The sequence below is a fragment of the Oryctolagus cuniculus genome, chromosome 9, assembly GCF_051225735.1.
Source record: "Oryctolagus cuniculus isolate XC-2025 breed Fujian yellow rabbit chromosome 9, ASM5122573v1, whole genome shotgun sequence".
Lineage (NCBI taxonomy): Eukaryota > Metazoa > Chordata > Mammalia > Lagomorpha > Leporidae > Oryctolagus > Oryctolagus cuniculus.
Window position 1 is genome coordinate 67,849,566 of NC_142875.1, and position 27,195 is coordinate 67,876,760.

The 27,195-nt window shown below is 43.8% G+C and overlaps 1 long non-coding RNA gene across 1 annotated transcript in view; it reads right to left on the bottom strand.

Annotated features, from left to right (window-relative positions):
- LOC149124593 (uncharacterized) overlaps positions 1–21,777 on the bottom strand; it is a 36,229-nt gene extending 14,452 nt beyond the window's left edge. Inside the window, exons 1-2 of the long non-coding RNA XR_016213279.1 lie at positions 21,647–21,777; positions 17,160–17,213 (exon numbers count right to left, since the gene is read on the bottom strand). This is a non-coding gene — a long non-coding RNA (uncharacterized LOC149124593). The remainder of the gene's footprint in view (positions 1–17,159; positions 17,214–21,646) is intronic.
- Positions 21,778–27,195: the final 5,418 nt, after the last annotated feature.

Sequence of the window (27,195 nt, forward strand, 5' to 3'; positions counted from 1 at the left end):
GCCAAACCATTCAAGCCCATTTTTTTATCCATTTTATTTGAAGTCAGAAAGAGAGAAAAACAGAAAAGCATCTTCTCTTGGATGGTTCACTCTCCAAATCCTACAACAGACACAACTGGGCCAAGCTGAAGCCAGGAACATGAATTCAATCCAGGTCTCCACTTGGGAGCAGTACCCAAGCACTTGAGCCATTCCTTGCTACCTCCAAGGGTATGTATTAGCAGGAAGCTGAACTGAAAGTGAGGGGCCAGGATGCAAACTAGGCACTCTGTTAAGTGATTCCAGCATTCCCAGTGGTGAAAATTACTGTACCAAAAATTTGACCCTTTCCTATGAACTATGTAGTGTTTGTGTGTGTGTGTATGTGTGTGGCATATCTTATTAATAGGTTCCACGTAGGTTAATGATGTCAGTTCATTTGGGTGTTTTCTAAAGGATTATAAAAGTGTATACTCAGGGTGGGGTGGGGGTAATGGTATATTATGGAATAGAATGCTTCACAGGACTAGTAAGTAACAGTGCAGAGAATAGGGTAGAAGGGACATGCTCAGAGGAGATTTGGAGAGAAACAAGCCAGGAAGCCCCAGAAGGGGAGGGGCATGACCCTGTTTGGTTGGTGATAACACACACTCAGAGACCTGCTGCTGCGCAGACCCAGAACAAGTGGAATTTTTGAGATAGCATGGGGAGGTCAGTCTGCACCAATATGTGGGCATAGAGACAGAGAGAGCACCGCACAGGTCCAGACTTGAGTCTAGGGAGCTGGCAGTTGCTGGCAGTCATCTCTGCTCCTAGTGGAAGTGGAGGAGGAGGATGGCTGATTCAAACCATATCTCCAAAATAGAACCCGTGACATAGCCAAGTCAGGGTGATTCCATTTTAAATTAGAAGCCTGCAGGCATGCACAAAACAATTCACTGAGACAGACCACCGTAATACATCACTGGCAGCAGTGGCAAGCAGGTGTTATTCCAGTGACTGCTGTGTGAGTGTGTGATCCAGATACCAGCAGAGGGAAAAATCTACCACCCCCACTGCCTCAGAGCTTGGCTGGAAGGTGGCTGGGTAGCTATAAGAGACAGAGGGTCTCTCACACTGGAAGTGCTCTCTGGTCTCTGTGTCTGTGGGAGCCCTAGGAGCTAAGACCTTGGGGCCTGGGTTTCTAAACAAAAAGGTGTAGTGCATAGCTGGCTTTGGAATTCTACCATGCCCAACTCAGATGTGACCCACTCTAGAGCACTGGCCATACCCCCCAGGCCAAACCTACCACAGGCTTCCAGGTATTCACTGAAAGGGCAGGCATTCCTGAAGCCACAGAAGCATAATCCCAATGATAAAAACCAACAGAAGAAAAAATTAAAAATCAACTCCACAAATGCCAAAAAATATGAGTAAAAATATGAGTAAAAATTTAAGGATGTCACCATCATTGCCCCAGAGGAACACAACAATATTTCATCATTAGAATTCAAAGATGAAGAGACCCAGGAAATACCAGAAATGGAGTTTAGCAAATTAATCATAGGATTCCACAAATAAATTCAGAACAAAAGAAAATCATACATGACACGAATGGAAAGTTTTTCCAGGAAATTGAGAATACAAAGAGAAATCAAAGTAAAATATTAGAAATGAGGGATTCAATGGGTGAAATAAAAAAGGTGGTGGAAAGTTTTAATAGCAGACTTGATGAGGCAGAGGAAAGATCATCTGAGGTAGAAGACAAAATCTTTGAAATTTTTAGTCAGACTAAAAAAAGAAAATAATAGAAAACTTAAAAACAGTGTTAGAGATCCATGGAATACAATCAAATCATTAAACATGCAGGTCTTAGGAGTTCCAGAAGCAGTGGAATGATAGGAGGTATAGAAAGCCAATTTAGGCCAGTGCCGCGGCTCAACAGTCTAATAGGCTAATCCGCCACTGTGGCGCCGGTACACCGGGTTCTAGTCCCGGTCAGGGCGCCAGATTCTGTCCCAGTTGCCCCTCTTCCAGGCCAGTTGTCTGCTGTGGCCTGGGAGTGCAGTGGAGGATGGCCCAAGTGCTTGGGCCCTGCACCCCATGGGAGACCAGGATAAGCACCTGGTTCCTGCCTTCAGATCAGCGTGGTGTGCGGCCGCAGCATGCTGGCTGTGGCGGCCATTAGAGGGTGAACCAATGGCAAAGGAACACCTTTCTCTCTGTCTGTCTCTCTCTCTCACTGTCCACTCTGCATGTCAAAAAAAAAAAAAAAGAAAGAAAGAAAGCCAATTTAGTGAAATATTTATAGAAAACTTCCCAAATTTGGAGAAAGAAAGGGATGTTCAAATAAAGGAAGCACACAAACTCCTAACAGACATGACAAAAAAAAAAAAAAAAAAAAAAACCCTCACCACGACACATTGTAGCCAAACTTTCCACAATAAAATATAATGAAAAGATTCGAAAATAGGCCTGAGAGAAATGCCAGATTACTTTCAGAGGCTTGCCAATTAAACTTAAGCTGACATCTCTTCAGAAACCCTACTGGCCACAAAGGAATGGCAAGATCTAGTCCAAGTCTTTTTTTTTTTTTTTTTGACAGGCAGAGTGGACAGTGAGAGAGAGACAGGGAGAAAAGTCTTCCTTTGCTGTTGGTTCACCACCCATGGGGTGCAGGACCCAAGCACTTGGGCCATCCTCCACTGCACTCCCGGGCCACAGCCGAGAGCTGGCCTGGAAGAGGGGCAACCGGGACAGAATCCGGCACCCCGACCGGGACTAGAACCTGGTGTGCCGGTGCCTCAAGGGGGAGGATTAGCCAATTGAGCTGTGGCGCCGGCCCAAGTCTTAAGAGAAAAACCTGTCAACCCAGAATACTGTACCCTGCAAAGCATGCATTTCTGAATGAAAGTGAAATAAAGATTTCCATAACAAACAGAAATGAAAGAATTTGTCAATACTAATCCAGACTTATGAAAATGTTTAAGAATGTGTTACACAAAGAAAGATAGACATCATTATGAAAAAATGAAAGGTAGAAAAACCACCAGCAGAAATACAAAAAATATCCAAAGTAAACAATTGGAATATTTATGGAAAAATGACAGAGCCAAGTAATTACTTATCAATAGTCACCTTGAATGTAAATGGCCTCAATTCTCCAGTTAAAAGATACAGACGGCTGAATGGGTTAAAAAACAAGACCCATCTATATGCTGCCTACAAGAAACACATCTCACCAGCAACATTACACACTGATTGAAAGTGAAAGGACACAAAAAATAGTCCATGCTAATATAAACAATAAAAGAGCTGGTGTTGCCAACCAAATATTAGACAAAATATACTTTAACAAAATCACTGTTATCAGAGACAAAGATGGCATAATATAATGATTAAGGGATCAATCCAACAGAAAGATGTGACTATAATAAATGTATATACATGCAATTACAGGCTACCTGGATACTTAAAAAGAGTTAGTAGACCTAAAGGGGCACACAAACTCAAATACCTGATTATAATACCTCCTTTCAGCAATGGACAGATCAATGAGACAGATAATAAAAAAACCACCTGAGTTAATCAACACTATAGGCCAAATGGATATCTACAGAACCTTTCACCCTCACAGTGGCAAAATACACATTCTTATCATCAGGGCATGGACCATTCTCTAGGATAGACCATAAGCTAAGCCACAAAGGAAGTCTTTGCAAATTCAAAAAAATCAAAATAATACCATGTATCTTCTCTGACCACAGTGGAATGAAGCTGCAAATCATCAACTTGGGAATCTTCAGAACATATGCAAACATATGAAGATTGAACAACACGCTCGTGGATAAACAGAGGGTCATAGAAGAAATCAAAAAACTTCTGGAAACAAATGAAGATGACAATACATCATATAAAAACCTATAGGATACATTTGGTGTATGTGCTTGGCTGAGGAGCCAATGGGGCGAAGCTACCATCTGTGGGATTATGACTGAACGCCTCTAAGTCAGAATCCCGCCCAGGCGGAACGATGCAGCAGCGCTGAAGGAGCCTCGCTTGGCCTCGGATAGCCGGTCCCCCACCGTCCCCGCCGGCGGCCCGCGTTGTGTGTCCGCCTCGGCAGCGTGCAGTGCGCCCCCCGCCGCGCGTCGGGACCAGGGTCTGGTGCAGAGAGCCCTTCCTCCCGGGAAATGGGGCGTGGCCAGAAAGGGGGCCGCCCTCTCGCCCGTCACGCACCGCACGTTTGTGGGGAACCTGGCGCTAAACCATTCGTAGATGACCTGCTTCTGGGTCGGGGTTTCGTACGTAGCAGAGCAGCTCCCTCACCGCGATCTATTGAAAGTCAGCCCTCGACACAAGGGTTTGTAAAAAAATAAAAAGATAAAAAAACAAAAAAAAAATAAGAAAATAAAGAAAAAGACAAAATAAATTTTAAGAAAAAAAAACCTATAGGATACAGTGAAAGCAGTGTTAAGATTGAAGTCCACTGCTGAATTCTACCAGACATTTGAAGAACTAATTCCAATTCTTCTCAAGCTATTCAAAACCATTGAAAAGAGGGAGTCTTCCCAAACTCCTTCTATGAAGCCTGCATGACCTTAATACCCAATCCTGGAAAAGTTGCAACAGAGAAAGAGAACTATAACCCAATATCCCTGATGAACATATATGGAAAAATCTTCAACGAAATATTAGCTAATCGAATCTGACAACACATCAGAAAGATCATCCACCCTGACCAAGTGGGATTTATCCCAGAATGCAGGAATGGCTCATCATTCACAAATCATTCAGTTTGATACACCACATAAACAAACTGAAGAACGAAAATTATATGATTATCTCATTTGCTGCAGAGAAAGCATTTGATAAAATACAACATTTTTTCATGATGAACATCTTAATAAAAATGGGTATAGATGGAACATTCCTCGACACAATCTAGGCAATACATGACAAACCATAGCATATATCTTGTTGAATGGAGAAAAGCTGATAGCATTCCCCTTAACAACCAGAACCACAGCAGGATTACAACTCTTACCTGCAGGCGTACACCTTCCGGATAGGTTAACGCCGGCGAGACCTCGGAGACACCAGACGCGTTTATCGGCTTTTCAGCTTTCACTTTATTTTTCAGCAGACTCGCATTACATGTCGCGAACGCCCGCCCTGTTACTGGCATTCATTCACAACTCCTTCATTCACCACTCCCGCTTACTACTCGCATTCATTCACAGCTCCCGCCTGTTACCGGCGTTCATTCATAACTCCCGCCTGTTTCCGGCGTTCATTCACAACTCCGCCTGTTACCGGCGTTCATTCATTACTCCGTCTTTTACTAGCGTTCATTCATTCCTCCATCTTTTACCAGCGTTCATTCATTCCTCCGTCTTTTACCAGCGTTCATTCATTCCTCCGTCTTTTACCAGCGTTCATTCATTCCTCCGTCTTTTACCAGCGTTCATTCATTCACTCCCGCCCACCGTCCACCTATTTATATATATCATTCACGGAAAACATGTTACCAACTAAGTGTGGGAAACATGCAATAACAGGATGCTTAAAGTCAAAACAGGATCTTGCAATTAGCAACGGGCAGGGTGGAAAAAGCCCAGCACTAAACTTCTTGTGCTTGTACATGTCGGGAGGGGCACAGCTGGCCAGGCTGTCCCGTTCCCCGACATCTCCCCCTTATTTCTTTGCAAAATGGAGTGGTACTGTGCCTGTCTTAGGTGACCAAGAGCATCTATCGGGCTTACCCGTCATCGGCACATGAACATGAGGTGTGGAGGGAGCGTTCATGCCCTGTCTTAGGTTGCCTTGAAGACCTCTCAGAACTTACCCGTCTTTGACTACCATTCCAGCAGATTCAGCCACACCTGAATCTGTCCATTTTGCATGGGGACTGGTTAGCTGGCTTGTTTAACCACCATTTGCGTATTAACAGCCCTTGCAAGATCCGAACAATAATTGATCCTGTTATTAACATGCTACCCAAAAGACGGGAACACAAACTGCAGTAGATCGAATAACACAGGGTATGCCAACCAGGCCTAATCTTGCAATAAATCCGTTCATTAACAGCTGAATAGCAGTATATCATCAAGTGCCTGGGCGGTAGATCTTGTGATGCTATCAAGTATGGACAGTGTGGAGGTTTGGCTCATGGCCATGCCAATAGCGGCCTAACAAGCTGATAACGCCGCAATTACTGCAACGACGACCACGGTGACTCCAAAGTCTCTCCTGTGTTGAACAGCCATAGAGAAGTCCTTCTCAGGCAAATACACAACTGGAGAGGGAGAGGTAGGGTTCTCAAGAGACCCCAATACTCATCCAGCTTGGCCATCGTCGGTGACAGTGGCGTCATTATTAGTAGGAGTAGGATCACGATCATCTTGCCACTCTATTGTTCTTGTCCATCTTTCTGGAGTCCAGATTGGATTTTTTTCTTCCTGTGGGAGAAAACAAACAGCGCCTCGTACCCTTCTTATTAAAGGGTATGGGCCTTTCCATTTGTTATCTTGTGGGTCTTTCCACATAATCATTTTTCTAACGTGTGGCTGAGCTTCTGTCGGTTCATGGGGTTTATTACTATTGGGGGTCTGTTCCAAGATTACATGACGTTCTGCCGGGGTGAGACCATCAGCTTTTTTATTTAAAAAATTTATGGTAAGTAAGGCAAGGTTGAGAATGTCTTTAGGGGAACGGGATAGTGCCCCTATTCCCCCTTTTTGTTTTAATACAAAGTTTTTCAGATACAGATTAGTGCGTTCCACAACGGCTTGTCCAGTAGGGTTATATGGGATGCCGGTTAAATGAGAGATATGAAAAGTTGCTAAAAACTCAGCAAAAGCCTTAGAAGTATAAGCAGGTCCATTATCAGTTTTTATTATATTAGGAATTCCCCAAGAAGCAAAACATTGTAACATATGTTGCATTACATGGGAGGTGGACTCTTTGGCAGCGGCGGTAGCCATAACTACTCCTGAGTAAGTATCCACCGTAACATGGACACAGGATAGCTTGCCAAAGGCAGGGATATGCGTTACATCCATTTGCCAAATGTGACATGGATAAAGGCCCCGGGGATTAGCTCCAGTAGGCATAGTAACAGGCTGATGAATAACACATTTTTCACAATTTTGGACAATAGATTTAGCTTTACGAATAGGGATATTAAACCTCATACTTAAGGTCTTACTATTAACATGCCAAAGTTTGTGATATTCTGTTGCCTGTTCCATGGCAGTGCAAGCTAAAAGGAAGCGGGAATGTTGATCGGCAAGGGCATTTCCCGCGGTGAGAGGACCTGGCAGGGAGGTATGTGCTCTAATATGGGTGATAAAAATGGGATCTGATCTCCTAAATAAAGCGTGCTGAACAAGCTCAAAATAAGGAAACACTGTAGAACTTTTGGATATTAACGAAGGGGAGCCTAGCCTCTTAACAGCATTAACAACATATAAACGATATTAAGAGGACCCTCAACCATATTTAATAACTTAGTCACTACAGCTAGCTCTGCATGTTGAGGTGAGGGAGATGCAGTAACTGCATGATGCACCTGACCTTGTAAAATAGCCACCCCGGTACCTCCTTTTGCTCCATCAGTAAAAGCTATGGGTGCTTTGGGAATGGGATTAGAATAAACTCTTTTAAAACTAAATTTCCCATAGCCTCCGCATAGGAGGTAATAGATCTGGGCATATGGTTATGTGGGTATATAAACAACAATGGTCCTTCTTGCCAGAATACTGCTTTTGCCTCCTTTGTAAGTTGTCTGGGTGAATTTAGGCATGCATCGCCTTCCAGAAGTCGGAACAAAGGGTGCATTTCTTCAGTAGTCACTTTACAATAAGGCCGAATCCAGTTTAAATTTCCACACAATTTTTGTAAGTCATTTAAGGTTTTAACATGATGAGTGGAGATGATGGGGGTTAAAGAACTCTGCCCAATTTGGTTTCAGGCGCCGCGGTGGGTGGGGAGTTGAATCCCCAGTATTTATAAAAAAAGCAGCTTCATCGTCATTACGAGCACTTTCGTTTTCAAGCATTTGCCTTCTAGTCTGTTTCTCCGGCCCAGACTCTAAAACTATGGGCCTCATCTCGCTGGAAGCATTGCCGGCAAAACAGCAACAGCGCATAGGATGACGGGGTGGTTCGTAAGGAGGAGCGGAGGGCATTAAGGGCAACTCCGAGTATAGTGGAAGCGATCCCAGCGTCTGCGGATGTTTCGCTTTTGGTTGGGCTCCTCCGCTTGCTTCCATCCTTTGTTCCTCTATACTATCTCCTTTTTCGCTACTATCATGGGAGTCTTCGCTGAGCTCCTCCAGTAGTTCGGAGCCTTCATCTAAGAGTTCCCCGATCTGGTCATCCTCCGACTGTAAAGCAGTATCTATCAGATACCACAAGCGGATCACTCCCTCCTCGACTCCAGCGTTTCGCAATTCACATCCCACCCGTCTCCACCGAACCTGTGATAAATCTCCTTCTTCAACAAACCAAGGACAAGTTTTATATAGTATCCTCATAAAATTGCACACAGCTACACTCTTTACGGGCGTCCCCGTTGCCTTTAAAAGGTGGCTAATCAATAGGTGCATTTTCGTGGTGGACTGTGTGTTCCCCATTGTACCGCGGTATTCCTAGGCTTTTTCCCCTAGACTCCCGTCTATAGACGTTTTTTTTCTTACCTTCTTTCCGCGTCGCAGCGATCCGAGTCACGGCACCAGTTGCAGGCGTACATCTTCCGGATAGGTTAACGCCGGCGAGACCTCGGAGACACCAGACGCGTTTATCGGCTTTTCAGCTTTCACTTTATTTTTCAGCAGACTCGCATTACATGTCGCGAACGCCCGCCCTGTTACTGGCATTCATTCACAACTCCTTCATTCACCACTCCCGCTTACTACTCGCATTCATTCACAGCTCCCGCCTGTTACCGGCGTTCATTCACAACTCCGCCTGTTACCAGCGTTCATTCATTCCTCCGTCTTTTACCAGCGTTCATTCATTCACTCCCGCCCACCGTCCACCTATTTATATATATCATTCACGGAAAACATGTTACCAACTAAGTGTGGGAAACATGCAATAACAGGATGCTTAAAGTCAAAACAGGATCTTGCAATTAGCAACGGGCAGGGTGGAAAAAGCCCAGCACTAAACTTCTTGTGCTTGTACATGTCGGGAGGGGCACAGCTGGCCAGGCTGTCCCGTTCCCCAACACTTACCATTGCTATTTAATATAATCCTAGAAGCTTTAGCTAGAGACATTAGGCAAGAAAAAGAAATCAAAGTGGTACACATTAAAAAAAGATGAACTCAAACTAGCTCTTTTTCAGATGACATGATTCTATACATGGGAGATCCAAAAAAACCACTGAGAGAATCTTAGAAATCAAAAAAGAGTGTGGTAAAGTGCAGGGTATAAAATCAACACAGAAAAATAAATAGACTTTGTGGCCAGTGCTGCGGTTCAATAGGGTAATCCTCCGCCTGCAGCGCCAGCACACCGGGTTCTAGTCCCAGTCAGGGCGCCGGATTCTGTCCTGATTGCCCCTCTTCCAGGCCAGCTGTCTGCTGTGGCCCAGGAATGCAGAGGAGGATGGCCCAAGTGCTTGGGCCCTGCACCCCATGGGAGACCAGGATAAGCACCTGGTTCCTGCCTTTGGATCAGCGTGGTATGCCGGCCACAGCATGCTGGCCACGGCGGCCATTGGAGGGTGAACCAACGGCAAAAGAAAGACCTTTCTCTCTGTCACTCTCTCTCACTGTCCACTCTGCATGTCAAAAAAATTTTAAAAAAATCAATAGACTTTGTATACACAGACAACACCATGGATGAGAAAGAACTTGTAGATCAGTTCTATTCAAAATAGATCCAAAAAGAATCAAATACCTCGGAGTAAATTTAACCAAGGATGTCAAAGATATCTACAATGAAAACTACAAAACACAGAATCAAATACCTCGGAGTAAATTTAACCAAGGATGTCAAAGATATCTACAATGAAAACTACAAAACACTACAGAAATGACAGAAAAAAAAATGGAAACATCTTCCATGTTCATAGTTTGGAACAATCATCTTCATCAAAATGTCCATACTACCAGGAGCAAATTTACAGATTCAATGAGATTCCAATCAAAATACCAAGGAAATTGTTCACATTCCTAGAGAAAACAATGCTGAAGTTCATATGGAAACATATGCTTTACCAAATAGGTAAAGCAATCTTATACACACACACACACACACACAAAACAAACACAAACTGAAGGCATCACAATATGTGATTTCAAGACATACTACTGGGCAGTTATAATCAAAACAGCCTGATATTGGCACAAAAGCAGACTTACGGAATAGAATAGCAACTCTGGAAATCAGTCTACGCATCTACAATGAACATATATTTGATAAAGGAGCTAAAACCAATCCACAGAGCTGAGAACTCTCTTTAACAAACAGTGCTAGAAAAACTGAATTTCCACATAGAGGAGTATGGAGAAGTATTAAATTAGGTCTCTACCTTACACCATGCACAGAAATCCCTCTCAAACTGGATCAAGGACCTAAATCTATGACCCGATACCATCAAATTATTGGAGAACATGGGGGTTACTCTACAAGACATTGGCATAGACAAAGTATTCTTGGAATAGATGCTAGAGGCACATGTAATTAAATACAAAATTGATAAATGAATTTACATAAGCTGAGAAGCTTTGGCACTGTAAAAAAATGCTCAGCAAACTGGAGTAGCAACCAAAAGAATGAGAGAAAATATTTGCAAACTGTGCAACTGATAAAGGGTGAACATTCAGAATATATAAAGAGCTCAAAAAATTCAACAACAACAAATCAAACAATCTAGTAAAGAAATGGGCAAAAGACTTAAATAGGCATTTCTCAAGACAGGAAATTCAAATGGCTAACTGACACTTGGGAAAATGGTCACATTCACAAGCCATCAGGGAAAAGCAAATCAAAACCAAAAGAGGTTCCACATCACTCCAGTTAGAATGATTTGCATACAGAAATCAACAAACAAAAAATGCTGATGAGGATGTGGGGAAAAACGTACTCTGATCCACTGCTGGTGGAAATGTAAACTGGTACAACCACTGTGGAAGACAGTATGGAGATACATCTGAATCTGAATATAGACCTATCATATGACCCAGTCATCCAACTCCTGGGAATTTACCCAATCCAAAAGAGAATAGTACATGAAACAGATATTTGTATCCCATGTTCATTGCAGCATAATTCACAATAGGCAAGATATGGAATCAACACAGATTTCCACCAACTATTGACTAGATCAAGAAATGCACACACACACATGCACAGAGAAGAGAGATACACACACATAATGTAGTGCTACTCAGCCCTTGTCCTGATTGTTCATGTACAATTTAATACTTAATCCCTTTTAGTATTTTTTTTTGTTTTAGTTAATACTATTGGTTGAACTCTGTAATTAACACACAATTATTCGTAGGTGTTTAAATTTAAATGAAAAGTGATCCCTGTTAAATATAAGAATGGGAATAAGAGAGGGAGGAGATGTACAATTTGGGACATGCTCAATCGCACTTGCCCCAAATGGTGGAGTTAGAATCATGCCAGGGGATCCCAATACAATCCCATCAAGGTGGCATGTACCAATGCCATCTCACTAGTCCAAGTGATCAATTTCAGTTCACAGTTGATCACACTGATAGGTCTAAGAGTCAAAGGGATCACACAAACAAGACTAGTGTCTGCAAATACTAACTGATAGAATAAAAAAGGGAGAGAACAATCCATCATTGGAAGCGGGATACACAGCAGACTCATAGAATGGCAGATGTCCTAAAGAGCACTCTGGCCTCAGAATCAGCCCTTAAGGCATTCGGATCTGGCTGAAGAGCCCATGAGAGTATTACAGGCATGGAAAGCCAAGACACTCTGGCAAAAAACAAACAAACAAACAAACAAAAAAAAAAAAAACCACCTAAATGAAAGATCTCTGTCAGTTAGATCCCAGTAGAAAGAACAGGCCATCAGAGAAGGTGGTGCCTTTCTCTGAAGGGAGGAGAGAACTTCCACTTTGACTATGACCTTGTCTAAATAAGATCGAAGTCAGTGAACTCAAAAGGCTTCCATAGCCTTGGCAACTCATGAGTAGAGCTTAGGAAGATTACTGACGCCATAAACAAGTGTCAAATTGTTAAGTCAACAACAGGAGTCGCTGTGTACTTACTCCTCATGTGGGATCTCTGTCCTTAATGTGTTATCCAATGTGAAGTAATGCTATAACTAGTACTGAAACAGTATTTTACACTTTATGTTCTATGCGGTGCAAACTGATGAAATCTTTACTTAATATATACTAAACTGATCTTCTTTATATAAAGATAATTGAAAATGAAACTTGATGTGAATGGAATGGGAGAGGGAGCGGGAGATGGGAGGGTTGCGTGTTGGAGGGAAGTTATGGGGGAGGAAGCCACTGTAATCCATAAACTGTACTTTGGAAATTTATATTTACTAAATAAATGTTTTTAAAAAAAGGAGTAAGTACACTTCACCACTGGAAAAAAAATAAAAATCCTATCTTTTCCTATAAGAGGGTGACAACTAGAAACCATTACACTTTGTGAAATAAACCAGTCCCACAAAGACAAATATCATATGTTTTCCCTGATCTGATGCAACTAATAAAATATCTGAAATATAATGTATTTGAGAAAGATAGTCATTTGGACAATTGACGATTATTTTTAGCCCTTGTCTCTTCTAGTGAGAAGCGATTGTTTTTTTAGTTTTCTTTTTATTTATTTGCAAGTCAGAGTTACACAGAGAAAGGAGAAAGAGAGAGAGAGAGAGAGAGAGAGAGAGAGAGAGAGAGAGGTCTTCCATCTGGATCACTCTGCAATTGGCCGCAAAGCCAGAGCCAAACTGAACCAAAGCTGGGAGCCAGGAGCTTCTTCCAGGTTTCCCATGCATGTACAGGGGCTCAAGGACTTGGGCCATCTTCGACGGCTTTCCCAGAGGATAACAGAGAACTGGATCAGAAGTGGAGACTTCGCGTCTTGAACCAGCATGCATATGGGATACCAGCACTTCAGGCCAGGGTGTTAACCTGCCGCACCACTGCCCCAGCCCCAATTGTTTAGTTTTGTTTAATTTGTTTTGTGTTCTTTCTCTTCATACTATTTGTTGACCTCCTCTAGGGTAGGGCTAACTAGAAGATCACCAAGTAAACTGATAATAGATCATCATAAAAATTAAGAATGTGAACCCAAGAGGGATGGGTGCAAAGATTGGAATATGAGTGGGAGGGATGGTAAGTCCAACTTTGTTTCTAAATCTATGTTTATGAAACTTGTATAACGTGAATAAAGAATAAAGAATAAAAAAGTATATAGTCAGGGGCCAACATTGGGGCACAGTGGGTAAAGATAACACCTGTGATGCTACCAGGCAATCTGGGTGCTGTTTTGTGTTCTGGATGCTTTGGATATGTGGTCGAAGATGCTGGTTAACTCCCCAGATGGGCACAATAGCCAGGGCTAGTACAGGCCAAAACCAGGAGCCAGGAACTCCATCCTGGTCTCCCACGTGGGTGGCAGAGGCCCAAGTCCTTGAGACATCTTTCCACTGCTAGCATTATTAGGGAGTTGGATTGGAAGCACAGCAGCCAGGACTTGAAAGGTCACTCTGATGTAGGATGTGACATTAAAAGTGGCAGCTTAACCTCTGTCCCACAACACTGGTCCCCTTCCTCATTTTTTTCAAGTATCTTTTTAAATTTATTTATAACTTATATTTCACTATTGGGTTCTTTATACCTATCTGATGTCAATTCATATGTGGGGTGTAAAGGATTAAAGAATAGTAAATAGGCATAAATTATGTGACTATGACTTACTTTTTGGTAGAGTGATCACGTTTATTCTAAAAGTTGATATTTAATATATATCTGTGTTATTAATTTGAATCTGGCTTTTAAAAATTAGGAATGAGTTTATATAGTGGTAATGATTTCCTTAGGCTACTCCAGTTGTATGTTCTTATTTTTTTAACACCAATGTGTAAAAGGCTTTTGTGGCAGAATTTATCTCAAATTCAACTTCACTTTATAGTTATACATTGCTTTAGTACATCAAATGCCTAGCTTCCTAAACACATCTATTACTTGCTTACTTTCATTCCAAATGGCTATCCTTCCTGCCCCTCAGAGATGGTCAAGCAAATTTATGTGTGCATGGCTCCATCCAGTTTGATGGTGAGCTTGCTTTCAGGCACCAAGTTCATATGGTGGTAGAGATCTGGAAGATGAGGAGCACACCCAGACTCCAAATGCTCCATTCTTCTCTGCTACAGGCTCCTCTTGGCCCTATCCACTGGCACTACCTCCTGGCTCCAAATAAAACTTGTGCCTTACATCTGTCAGTAAAGTCTGACAAACAGGCATTCTGAAATTTCCTTAGAGCATTGTTTATGTGTTACACACAGTGAATACAAAGAAGAGGAAGAGGTATTCCTCTTATGACATGCTCCTCTTTTATCAAAATCTGTGCAAAAACAAAGGAAAAGTACCTACATATCTTACTGTGAGAACACATTCAAAGAATGTCAAAGACTCTTGCCATACTGTATTCAAGAAGTTTCCCACATCTCAATCTTCTCCTTTCTCTTGTATATTTTCTTATGTGAGTGTCCATATTTGCATCTTGTACATATGCAAATATTTATCTAATATGCATCTGAAAATGTGTATTATTCATATATCTATATTGATTTATTTATGTCATATATTTCACTAGGAGCTTGATCCCAGGTGACAGATGTAAATTCATGCTGGCTGATACTAAAGAATTTAAATACACACACATAATGTAATTCAAAATCAGTTGTTAATCAAGTAGTTAAAAGTATTCTACTATCCATGAGCTATTGATATGTACATGCATTTATGTGAATCATTAATTTGAACTTGTTGACTTTTTTTTATAAATAATGTGTATATTTGGCTGGTGCCGCGGCTCACTTGGCTAATCCTCCACCTGTGGCGCCGACACCGCCAGTTCTAGTCCCAGTTGGGGCATCGGATTCTGTCCCGGTTGCTCTTCTTCCAGTCCAGCTCTCTGCTGTGGCCCTGGAAGGCAGTGGAGGATTGCCCAAGTGCTTGGGCCCTGTACCAGCATGGGAGACCAGGAGGAAGCGCCTGGCTCCCGGCTTCGGATCGGCTCAGCTCGCCAGCCGTGGCGGCCATTTGGGGGGTGAACCAATGGAAAAGGAAGACCTTTCTCTCTGTCTCTCTCTCTCACTGTCTAACTCTGCCTGTCAAAAAAATGTGTATAGGCCGGCGCCGCGGCTCACTAGGCTAATCCTCCGCCTAGCGGCGCCGGCACACCGGGTTCTAGTCCCGGTCGGGGCGCCGGATTCTGTCCCGGTTGCCCCTCTTCCAGGCCAGCCCTCTGCTGTGGCCAGGGAGTGCAGTGGAGGATGGCCCAGGTGCTTGGGCCCTGCACCCCATGGGAGACCAGGAAAAGCACCTGGCTCCTGGCTCCTGCCATCGGATCAGCGCGGTGCGCCGGCCGCAGCGCGCCGGCCGCGGCGGCCATTGGAGGGTGAACCAACGGCAAAAGGAAGACCTTTCTCACCTGTCTCTCTCTCTCTCACTGTCCACTCTGCCTGTCAAAAAAAAAAATGTGTATATATGTTGGTAATGAATATCTCAGACCTGTGAAACTAGAATTGTATCTGTAATGATGTAACATACTTGAACCTCAAGGTATAAAAGCCTTCCAGAATTGCATTTATTTCAGGTTTAACTGTATGTTATAGGAAACAATCCTCTTATCCTGTATAAAGTCCTAACTCTCAAGTCCCTCCATCACCTCCATTTTTCTTTTTCCTTTTTTTTTTTTGGCAGGTAGAGTGGACAGTGAGAGAGAGAGAGAGAGAGACAGAGAGAAAGGTCTTCTTTTGCCGTTGGTTCACCCTCCAATGGCCGCTGCGGCCGGCGCGCTGCGGCGGGCGCACCACGCTGATCCGATGGCAGGAGCCAGGTGCTTCTCCTGGTCTCCCATGGGGTGCAGGGCCCAAGTACTTGGGCCATCCTCCACTGCACTCCCTGGCCACAGCAGAGAGCTGGCCTGGAAGAGGGGCAACCGGGACAGAATCCGTCGCCCTGACCGGGACTAGAACCCGGTGTGCCGGCACCGCAAGGCAGATGATAGCCTAGTAAGCTGCGGCGCCGGCCTTCTTTTTTCTTATATATATATATATTTGACATATAGTGTTAGACAATGAGAGAGAGAGACAGAAAGGTCTTCCTTCCGTTGGTTCACTCCCCAAATGGCTGCTACATTCCGGATCTTCGCTGATCCAAAGCCAGGAGCCAGGTGCTTCCTCCTGGTCTACCATGCAGGTGCAGCGGCCCAAGCACTTGGGCCATCCTCCACTGCCTTCCCTGGCCACAACAGAGGGCTGGACTGGAAGAGGAGCAACCAGGACTAGAACCAGGTGCTCTTATGGGATGCCAGTGCCACAGGCGGAGGATTAACCAAGTAAGCCACAGTGCCAGCCCCCACCTCCTTATTTATTTCTTTTCTTTCCATGAGATATGATTAAATAGCTGCAGGCCTGAGCAGGAGCTTTCATGAAATGATACTGCATTCTGAGCACCAGCCTCACATGGTGGCAGAGCTTGGATGGTGAGGCACACATCCGTATTCCAGCAGATTTTGTCATGTCTGGAAAGGCTCCACTGCTCCCTTTATACTACTGCCTGTCTGCTCCAAATAAAATTCTTTTCTTCACTGGATGACTCAGTGGAGACTAGTAAATGAGACACCTGACCATTTCCTAAGGGATTGCTGCTACAAAGGGGAACAAATGCACTGCCTGGAAGAGGCATGCCTTTCTTGATCAATGTCTCCTATGTATAATTTGAACTCAGAAAAAGGAAAGTTTGCTACAGGCCACACTGTAGGAAGATTTAGAAAGTGTTAAAGGCATGCTGTGTTGCCAATGATACTGTCAAGAACAAATTTTACAAATGTCAACATCTTTCATTCTGTGACGTTTTGGTGAGTGTTGACAGAAATATCTAGATGCATGTATAATTGCCTATATAAACAAATGTCTACAGGTTCACATACATTTCTCCCTAAGTTATTTGTACTCACACTTTGGTAACGTCTTCAACATACATAACAGATTCCAGTTCATTTGGGTGTGGGCTAAGAGACAAAATTACATAGTCAGAAAGGCATGATGTTAAATTTTTTGCATCATATATCTAAAGTAGCTCTAGATAAAAACTGGTCTTTACCCACGTGTTTTAGTCTCTGTTAAAAAATTTGTGGAAATGAAATGAATATGTAAGTATATTTAGCACAAAATAATTTTTAAATCCATACATTATAATATTCCTCATGCATTTACCTTAAACTTTTGAAGATCCCTTTTATACATAGATTTCAAAATCTTTAAATACATTTTTCATAAGTTTTGGAAGTTCCATTTTATGTAACTGTTTGTATGGCATGTGTTATTTCTCATTAGAAATGAGTTTCATATGCCAGTAATGAATAAAATAAAATAAAACTGTCAGGAATGGTGCATGAGGCCTTTTAAGTGACAAATCCTTTTTCTAAAAGTTTTATTTAAGTTATTTGAAAGACATGAGTTACTTTTCAAAGATTTATTTTAGTTATTTGAAAGACATGAGTTATACAGAGAGGTAGAGACAGAGAGAGAGGTCTTCCATCCACTAGTACTCCCCAAATGGCTGCAATGGCTGGAGATGAGCTGATCTGAAGCCAGGAGCCACGAGGTTCTTCTGGGCCCCCAATGTGGGTGCAGGGGCCCAAGTCCTTGTGCCATTCTCTGCTGCTTTCCCAGGCATAATAGCACAGAGCTGCATCAGAAGTTCAAAAGCCAGGACTCAATTGCTGCCCATATGGGAGCCAACACTGCAAGCCAGGGCTTAAATGCACTGTACAACAGCGCTGGCCCCAGGATGCATGATTTTAACAAGTTTTTTTCATCTAATCATTACAGTTAATCTAGATACAAAGAGTGTGTCTTATGCATACTTGCATCTTAGGAAAACAGAAAGCACTCCACAGATCCTACAGTAAGAAGATTTAGAGAGTGCCTAAGACACTAGTTTTCAGGGAGAATAAGATTTACAAATCTTAACCCTAATCTTTCTATAATTATTTTGTATTTGTGTTTGAAGAGGATTGTGTACTTTTTGATGAAATATTGATGTATGTATGTATGTATATACACATATATGTTTGTATGTGTGTTTGTGTAAGTTCCAAAAATGTTTCCAAGAAACTACTTACATTTTAATTCCATTTATACACAATCTTTCTGAAATACACACACATGCCAAGTGCATGCTCACTCACCTATTTATTCAAAAATTTTTTTAAAAAAGTAAATATTTATTTAGAAGGCAAAGAGACACAAAAACTCAACAATAACAATCAATCCAGTGAAGAAATGGGAGAGGATCTGAATAGACAGTTTTTAAAAGAAGAAACATAAAATGTCAAGAAATACATGAAAAAATGCTCAACATCACTAGACATTAGGGAAATGCAAATCAATGTCACAATAAGACATCAACTCACCCTGTCAGAATGGCTGTTACCCAAAAGACAGAACAATAATGCTGATGGTTATTATGAGAAAGGAGAACTCTTTTATGCTGTTGTTGGGAATGTATTTAGTGCAGCCAGTGTGGAAAATGTATGGAAATTTTCTTAGATGCTAGAAATAGACTTGCCCTAGGAACCAGCAATCACACTCCTGGATATATACCTCAAAGACATTAACTCATTTTATAAGATATATGTTCCATCATGTTTATGGCAGCACTGTTCACAATAGCCAAAATATGCACTCAACCAAGGTGTTTATTATCAGATGACTGGAAAAAAGTGATATACACACACATGCCCACACTGGAATATTATTTAGCTATTAAAAAAAGAGCGAAATTCTATCATTTACAACACAATGGTTTGAACTAAAAACATCATGTTAATTCAAATATGCTGACATAGTAAGATAAATACCACATGTTCTCCTTTTTATGTGGGAGCTAAAATTAAACAAAAAAGGAAGGAGGAGGAAGGAAAAGAAATGGAAATGGAAAATATACCTGTGTGAATCAGTTCTGCTGCAGTGTTTTGTCAAACTTTGTTTTAAACATTTGACCAAGAGATTGATAGAAATTATATGCTTTAATAGTATTGTTTTTTGTGACTTTTAAAATTTGCTTTATATGAGCGAATTTGGACATCTTTTCACTTGGTTATTGTTTAGAGATCTTGCCTATTGGTCCTGTTGGACTATATTGTTATATATTTTCTGAACTTTTAATTCAGTAGAATCATTAAGCCTTTGACTATAATGTAATTAAAAATATCATCCTAAATAGATTTAATGAAAATACAATATTAATGAAAGTATTTAAAGTAACAGTAGTCAAGAAAACGTAATTCCCTTTGGTCACAGGGCCGTCTTCCTTCCAGAGTTCCCCAAGTCTGCATGAAGCTGGTCTGAGCAGAGCCAATGGATTTTAAAACAATACAGATTATTCAGTATTTCTTTTGTCTTTTGTACACAAAAATCACAGTTACTGAAAATTGTTTATTCTCTGTGTTTAGCAGGATTCTCTTACCCTCCTGCTGTGTGTGTGTGTGTGTAACTGAAGTTTGTCACATAAGCTACCTGTGCAGTGCTTGGAACAAGAGAACAGGGTGTCAGTGCTGGGGACTGGTGTGTGAAACATTTCTCTTCCCTGCGTTTAAATTTTAGACTTTGCTGCTGAGGTGATATTTGGTAACAGAGAGTTTGCAAATCAAGTAGAGGAAGAAAATAGAAATTAGCTTTCTTAAAATCTGAAGTTACAAATGTGAAACAAATCAGGGTTAAACATCCAAAACTATGTAAGTAAATGAGTATTGAGACAAGTTTTTTTTTTAAGGTTTTTTTTAAGGTTTTTTTTAAGGTTTCCAAGTTAACTATTTAATGAATTCCAAAATGGATTTTCTCATAAATATTGGAGACCTATGAAAAATGGGACTCCAAAATCTAGAAGGATGGGGAATTTTTCAGGCTTTCCCTCATTTTCTCCAGCAGGCTGTAAACTACAATTTGAAGACTGTTTTCTGAGCCAGCCTTTCCTTTCAAGGATTTCTTGTGAGTTTTGTGATTTTATGAAAACAGGAATACCTACTTGGCAAAGTTCTGAGGGTAGACTGTGAGTATTCGCACACACTGCCCATATATGTATCAGCAGCCAGCTGTTACCATTACAGCAGGCCTGTGGAGGTCACACATGGTCTTATTTCTTGAAATGATGCTTTCATTTGGTTCCAAGTTCCCAAGGTGCAATTACATATTGTGTCTTGTGAAATCTTTTCATTTCCACTCCCCAGCCACTATTTCCTTCCTTGAAGCCACCTGATGTAGTGTATATCAGTTTCCTCTATCTTGTCAGGTGCTTTGTACACCAAATAGCGAGGATGCATATTTATTATTTCTCCTTTTTTAAAATTTTGCACGAACGGACTCACTTTATTGCTTGTTTTTCCATTTTTTTAACTTAAAAATATCTTTTTTTAATATTTATTTATTTGAAAGAGTTACAGAGAGGCAACGGCAGAGAGAGAGAGAGAGAGAGAGAGAGGTCTTCCATCCGCTGATTAACTGTTCAAATGGCCACAGAGTCAAGGCCAGGAGCCCAGTACTCCATCCAGGTCTCCTACGTGGATGGCAGGAATCCAGGGCTTGGGTCACCGTCACTCCCTTCCCAGGCGCATTAGGAGGACGGTGGATCCCAAGTGGAGCAGCAGGGACTTCATCAGTGCTCCAACATGGGATGCCAGTGCACTGGCACCACAATGCTGACCTTCATTTCTTTCTTGTTGAAGGGATAAACGTGCAGGGCCCAAGACTTGGGTCATCTTCTATGCTTTCCAGGCATAAGGAGAGAGCTGGATCGGAAGTAGAGCAGCCAGGACTCGAACCGCTGCCAATGTGGGATCCCCGCACTGCTGGCGGAGACTGTAACCAGCTCCACAACAGTTACCGGCCCCCTTACAAACATCTTGTAAAGTGCTCCTAGGAGGTTTCCGTTTGTTTCCTCTGAAGCACATGGAAGCCTGGCTCCCTACATTCGCTCTAACCATCGGCTCTTCCCTCCCTCTAGGATTCCTTTACCGGGCGCGCAGCGTCGGGCTGGTGTTTGGACGTTTGCACACACACACACACCCCCCCCTCGCCCCCCTCGCCGCACCGACGCCGGTGCCTCGCGCGGTGTCTTCAGGCGTGGGCAGGCTGGGGCTGACCAGAGGGCAAGGCCCGCTGAGGAGACGCTCAGGGAACCGGCGAGGCGGTGCGGGGCGCTGTGCGCAGCGCCGGGCCCTGGAGAGCGCTTCCTGCACTGGCCCGCAGGGGGCGCGGCGGGCGGCGAGGGCCGGAGACGTCCAGGCCCCGGCCCTTTAAACGCTGGGCGCGCGGGCACCGCAGCCCAACCGCCTCAGGAGGCCGCGGCCGGTGGGGCGGAGCCGAGCGGAGCGCGAGCCGCCGGCCAACGACGGCCCAGGCCCGCCCGCTCGGACGCTTTTCCAATCACCCCCTCGCTCACCTTCCTTCCAGAGCGCACCCCGGCAGCCTGCGAGGGTGCTGAAATGGGCGGGGGCCCCGATGGGGTGTCAGGGCGCATGCGGACGCGGTCCCCTCCCCTGAAGTTTCCAACGTGTTTGGCCCTCGAGACGGAGAAAAATCCTAAGAGCGGCGGCCAATGGCGTGGCAGAAAGGACTCGCGCTCAGGGCCCGGCCCCGCCCCGTTCGCCTAGAGACAAGCCCGGCCATTGGCTGTGGAGATGTCACTCGCCCCTGTGGCCATCCGGCAAGGACCTCGCATTGATTGTTCCGCCCAGGCGCGAATTGTAACCTGGGAGGTAATAGCGGGGATGGCGGCTACAGGTTGAGATTTGGGGGGCTGAGCGCCCCGTGTGCTGTTTTGTGAGACTCAAAGGCCAGGCCCTGGACTGCTCCTGCTTCTGCAGACTGCGCTGGGGCTGTCCAAAGAGCTAAGGGCAGGCTTGACCTGGGGCCCGGCCCTCCCGCTCCCGACCCGCGCCCGGTCGCTCAACTCCTCTGGAGGTAGCCGCGAAGGATTCGGGGAAACCTCCGCGGGCCCGGAGCCGGCGACTCGGAGCGGCGCGGTCGGGTGGCGAGGGCCCAGACCCAGGCTCCCGTAGGGCAGCCTGGGCCGCTGGAGCTGCGGATCGCGTTCGGGCGGTGATCCGGGGCCTGGAGGCGCTGATGCCAGACAACCGCCCCAGACACCACCTGTCATCATCTTCCAGGACTCCCCGCAGCGGGTGCTGGCTTCCGTAGGCAGGACGGCCCCCCTCGGTCACCTGTCTGCTACCTCCTTCACCCCGGGTTGCGGGGTCAGGGTGCGCCGCCGCCCTAAGTCTTGGCTGCAGCCGCCTCCGGAGTTGAGGAGGAGGTGTAAGAGAGCACCCGGAAGCGCCCCGGCTCACTAGGCTAATCCTCCGCCTTGTGGCGCCAGCACACCAGGTTCTAGTCCCGGTCGGGGTGGCGGATTCTGTCCCTGTTGCCCCTCTTCCAGGCCAGCTCTCTGCTGTGGCCAGGGAGTGCAGTGGAGGATGGCCCAAGTGCTTGGGCCCTGCACCCCATGGGAGACCAGGAGAAGCACCTAGTCTCTGCCATCGGATCGCGGCCATTGGAGGGTGAATGAATAGCAAAGGAAGACCTTTCTCTCTGTCTCTCTCTCTCACTCTCCACTCTGCCTGTGGAAAAAAAAAAAAAAGAGTACCCTAGACAGCGGCCACCTCAAGTTGAGAGGGCGTGTCTCTGGGTGTTGGGCAGCTGTGCCCATTAACATCGCGCCTGGAAAGCTGGTGCAGCCCACAGATGTGCTGGGCGGGGCGAGAAAAGTTTTAAAACTTGTACTGGCACCTATATGGGATGCCGGCGCTTCAGGCCAGGGCTTTAACCCGCTGTGCCACATTGTGGGCCCCCAAGGCAGGATGCTTTCATCTTCTCTATCAAGTACCTCAGGGACAACATGCTACAGATTTTTTTTTTTTAAGATTTTATTGATTTATTTGAAAGAGTTACATAGAGAAGGAGAGGCAGAGAGAAGCCTTCCAATCCCTGGTTCAATCCCCAGATGCCCGTAATGGCTAGAGCTATGCTGGTCCAAAAGCAGGAGCCAGGAGCTTCTTCTGGGTCTCCCAAATGGATAGGGGCCCAAAGACTTAGGCCATCTACCTCTGCTTTCCCAGGCCATAGCAGAGAGTTCAATCGAAAGTGGAACACCCGGGACTCGAACCGGCGCCCATATGGGATGCCTGCACTGCATGCGGCGGCTTTACCCGCTATGCCACAGTGCCAGCCCCTACCAAGTTTTTTAACATCTCCATTTATGGAATTAATGACATCCAAGATTGATAAAACATCTGTTTGCATAGATGACAAGTCCACCAGATGCTAGATGTGTAATAAAACCCAATAATGGTACCGGCAGTGTGGTGAAGCAGATTAAGTCACCACTTGCAATGCTGGCATCCCATACTGGAGTGTTGGTTTGAGTCCTGGATGCTCCACTTTTGCTCCAACTCCCTGCTGATGGCCTGGGAAGGCAGCAGAAAATCCCCAATGGCTTGAGCTTCTGCTGCCTACATGACCTGGCCATTGCAGCCATTTGGGAAGTGAACTAAGGATGGAAGATGCACCTCTCTCTTCCTTTCGCTCTCCCTTCCTCTCCCTCTCCTCTGACAGGGGCTTTACCTCACTGCACCATAGTGCTGTCTCAGAACTTTCCAATAAATGAATCTTTTATAAAACCCAATAATAAAATACTGTGTTTAAGGATGAATTTGATGTTTTTGGCTAAACAACTTCCCGATAACTATAAAAACTGCTTTGCCAAGTAGCATGTAAATGTAAAGGTTACAAATGTTTAGAATCCTACACAAAATGACCTAACATTTCTTCTCCAGTACGAGCACAGTGTTTGAAAGGACAAAACTGTACACTTTGGTAAGAGCCACTTTTCAGGACCAGTACAAAGTCTCTATATTTGAAGGACTTTGCTCATGTGATGAATCAAAAATTATTGATTGTTTATATCCAGACACAAATGGATAAAAATTCTGCATGAAATCCAACATATGCCTTCAAAATCCATTGAATGTGCGTGCATCACAGGAGTGTATGTCAGATATTCCTTCAGCTGTCTTTTTATAGGACTTGGGATGCCACTTGAGCCAGTACAGATTTGCAGCAGAGTAGGGTTGGATGTGAAAATATCAATTCATGCTACATGCAATTGTAACCACCTTAACACTAACCTGAATAATTTTCAAAATATTTTTTCCTTTTGGGTTGTAGTGTATGGTGATATCATTTTTCACCCTCACAGAACAAAACTCCAAAGTAGAACACTTCTGTATTCAGAATGAGTTTCCATTTACGGGCAAAAGTTTCTTTGGAATAATAACCTTCAAACTGAAATAATAAATATTTTTTCATAAAAAAATTTCCTGATTAGAGACATGTAGATGGGAGACAAGTTATTTCTTAGCTGTCTTCATTAACACTTACTGAATCTGATTGCTTCTCGGCCTTTTGGCTATGATCAAGTGCATTAACATTTACTGAATCTTACAACTTCTGTCCTACATATAGCTGTGTCAATCAACTTTAAAGTAACAGAGCCTCCAGAAATTGTGTCTTAGATTCGCACAGGTTGATGATTGTTCCTAAGTAGATCAGCAGTTATTAAAGACCTGCCACATCTTGATTCAAGGTACTGAGCATACTCATATTAAACATCACAGGGAGTACATTATCATCACACTCTGGATCTATTTTTAATTCGTTGTAACTTAAGACACAGTCCTCTGGCATGGACCTGAGGATCATGCAACAGTTGAGTCTCATGTAGTTTTGAAATAATCACATTGAGTAAGGGCAATAAAGAATGGTGACTTAGGATTTTCCGGTTTATTATAAATTGAGCTTATAACAATTGGCAAAAGAATTGCCATTATACATTAAAGAGGATAACCCGTGTGGATTCCTCCCTTTATTCCTCAATATGTTGCTCTAACAACTGTACCCATTAAATAGGCAGCACTCTACCCCTGATAATACACCTGGAGACACAAGGAGGTGACATTAATAGAATGGTTTTTTTTTTGTCTTTTTTTTCTATCAGAAATTTAGAGGATGGTGTGGGCTTTGGCATAGCAGTTAAGATGCCACTTGGGACACCCATATCCTATAAGAGTGCCTGGATTCAAGTCCCAGCTCAACTCCTGATTCCAGCCTCCTGTCTGTGCATAGCCTGGAGGCAGCAGTTGATGGGTCCCTGCAACCCACTTGGGAAACCAGATTTGAATTTCTGGCTCCCAGATTCAGCTTTCCCCAGCCATGTCTGTGCTGAAAAGTAGAGGCATGAACTAGTAGATGGGCAATCTCTTGTCTCTCTGCCTTTAAACTAATAAATTTTTAAAATTTTAGGGCATGCTGTTGTGGTGCAGCACATTAAGCCCCAACTTGAAGTGCCACCATCTCATATTGGAGTTCTGCACTGCACTTCTTGCTTCACCTCTTCCTACCCAGCTTCCTACAAATGTGCCTGGGAAGGCAGCAGAAGATGGTCCAAGGATCTGGGACTCTGCCACCCATGTTGTTGACCCCGAGGGAATGCCTGGCTCTTATTTTTAGCCCTGCCCAGCCCTGGCTGTTAGAGCCACTTCTGCCTTTCTCTCTGATGCTCTGACAATAGCTGGTTGACTGCACATCTCCTGGATGCCCAACCCCTTTCCTGTTGACCCTGCAAGGTGTAATGCCCTCATCTCAATGGATCTATAAATAATCAAAACAACTTTTGAGTTGGACATTTAGCTTAGTGAAGATGGTTTCATCCCATACTGTATTACCTTGGTTTGATACTTATCTTCAGCTCCTGACTACAGCTAGTGCAGACCCTGGGAGTCTCAAGTGATTCTGTTCCTGTCATACAATAGGAGACCTGGACTGACTTCCTGGTTCTAGGCTTCCACTCAGTCTAGTCATAGCATATGGGCACTAGGAGAATGAACCAGCAGCAGACACATGAAAGAGAAACAATTTCTCAATTAGTTCTTTTAAAACTTGGTTTTGCAGATTGTGTTATGTCTGTGTGTGTGTTTGTGTGTGTGCATGCTCCTCCTCCGTCCTACACCTGATCAACAGCCCTGGACCTTACTTTCAGTTAGTGTTCTCCTAAGAGGTTGCCATTTTGGTAGGACGAATTGGACAAAGTCCACTTGTCAGTGTATACCATGGAATGCTACTCAGGAGTTTAAAAAATGAATTCCTGTTGTTTGAAAAAAATAGATGAAACTGGAAAACATCATACTTAATGAAATAAGCCAGTCCCTAATATACAAATGCCTTATGTTCTCCCTGATCTGTGATAACTAACAGAGCGCCTAAAAGGTAATCTATAATAGTGAAATTGACACTTTGCGATGCAATGACTTTGAACAACTCTTGTCTTGACAGTTGAAGAACACATTTTTTCATACTCTTTTTGACTTTTTACATTGTATAGAATTATTCATATGTGTATAAAGTTAATTCAAAATAAATCTTAGTAAAAAATAAGAATGGGAATAGGAGAGGGAGGAGAAGAGCGGTTGTAGTGTGGGTGGCAGGGCAGGTATGGTGGCAAGAATCACTGTGTTCATGAAATTCCACTTATGAAATGCATGGGGGCTGGTGTTGTGGCTTAGCGGGTAAAGCTGCTGCCTGCAGTACTTGCATCCCATATGGGCACCAGGTCAAGTCCCCACAGCTCCACTTCTAACCAGCTCTCTGCTCTGGCCTGGGAAAGCAGTAGAAGATATCCCAAGTCCTTGGGCCTCTGCACCCACGTGGGAAACCTGGAAGAAGCTCCTGGCTCCTGGTGTCGGATCACCACAGAGCTGGCTGTTGCAGCCAATTGGGGAGTGAACCAGTGGGTGGAAGACCTCTCTCTCTCTGCCTCTCCTTCTTTGTGTAATTCTTTCAAAAGATCTTAAAAAAGCAAAAGAAATGCATAAAGTTTGTATTCTTTAAATAAAAGATTCTGGGAAGAAAAACAGGTTTCCTGGAAGAATGACAGCC